This window comes from Echinococcus granulosus (assembly GCF_000524195.1).
Source record: "Echinococcus granulosus chromosome Unknown EG_S00076, whole genome shotgun sequence".
Taxonomy (NCBI): domain Eukaryota; kingdom Metazoa; phylum Platyhelminthes; class Cestoda; order Cyclophyllidea; family Taeniidae; genus Echinococcus; species Echinococcus granulosus.
This window is the reverse complement of record NW_020170456.1, coordinates 130,661-132,127: the sequence shown is the minus strand read 5'-3', so window position 1 is coordinate 132,127 and position 1,467 is coordinate 130,661. Positions and strand designations below refer to the sequence as shown.

At 49.6% G+C, this 1,467-nt stretch overlaps 1 protein-coding gene across 1 annotated transcript in view; it reads right to left on the bottom strand.

The window, feature by feature from the left end:
• EGR_07388 (Adenylyl cyclase-associated protein) overlaps nt 1–1,467 on the bottom strand; it is a gene marked incomplete at both ends in the record, with an annotated part of 3,708 nt that overhangs the window by 933 nt on the left and 1,308 nt on the right. The window lies entirely within an intron of this gene.

Here is a 1,467-nt window from a genome sequence, read left to right as displayed (position 1 = left end):
GTGTGTGTGTATTGTCCCTTTTGAAGTGAAAGGGTTTATGCAGTACCTCGAGATGCGGTGCACATGTTTGGTGCAAAGAGCGGGACAGGTTATGCCAGATGCGGTGCATAGAACAGAGGTGTTCCAGGTGTGTGCTCTCCTCCTCTAGCCAAAGTTGCTGTCTCCCCATCATGATATGCGACGTCACCCATTTCGTCGCGCTTCTGTTGCTATAACTGCTTTCCCCCTCATTTGCAATGGGTCAGGTTGCATGATTGGCCATTTTGAAATTTTCCTTAAGGCGTTGGTCGCAGCGATTGCTGAAAAGAAAAGGCTGCTTGGAAGGCTATCAAAAACCGAGGGCGAAGACCTGCAGTAGCCGTCGCTGGCGTTGCCTGGCGTCGCATAAGGCTAGCGACTTAACCGAGGTGGGTGAGCTCGCAATGTCTTGGCGCGATCGCTTGACATCACGACCCCTTTCGCTTACTCTACCTCGACGTTGATGGACATCTGTGTAGTCTTCCCCCCTCCCCCCTCCACTGTGTCGGTTGCTAATCCTCTCTCTCCCCTCCTCCTTTCCCCACTACCTCCCCCTCCATTGTGAAGACGCACAAATCGAGTTGTTGCAGTGTCATCAGGACCTCCTCCAACAATTTCATTCCCCGTGTCCTAAGTGTTTTCCTATCCGTCTCATTGTAAGCCAAACTATTTGTTTATTTATTTTTATATTTTGACGCGGCCGTGTACAACTGTGATGTAGAGATTGGATGTGATTTTAGCGTATTTTCGTAGATTAGATTGTAGCTGTTTTACTGTGTCACCTGTCTTCCTTTTCTTGACTTGTGGATGTGGTGGTGAATGAGTGGCGCTCCTCGCTACGTTGACCCGTCTCCACTGAACGCGAAGCGGTGAATGCTTGGCACAGTCGATGTGGTGCTCGACGTGCACCAGACAAGAGGAGAAATCGCAAAATAGATAGAACTCGAGTTTATTCGCGTTCCCATGCAAAAGGGCATGTCAAAGATGAAGAAGAGGCGTGAGAGCAAGAGAGGCAAACGAAATTAAGCAACAATGAATAAAAGAAAGAAGCAGTTCCAAGGCCATAGTAATATGTACAGAGTGATGCTATACTTTGGTGCTCATTTCTAGTCGATAACCGTGATGATGGCACAGCTACTGGTGACAGTCTGGAGATGGCTTCAAGACTCATAGGAGAAACCCTCCACGTGTTTCAAATGCGCGAGTCGTGTTCGCATGATGTCAGTGAGGAGAGCGTCCCGATTGAAGGCCTTTCCGCCATCCTGGCGCTTCCACTCCCGTCTCTAGATGGAAATAGAGGTGACCTCACTTAGGGTGGATAACTTTCTTCCCACCTGGTGACCTTACTGGTCTTCAGCACTCCATCCCTCGCTTCCTCTCGTCCTGTCTGTGCCACCAGTTCCGTAGCTCTCGCCTGCACTTCGAAGGGTGCCACGTCTTCAAATGTAA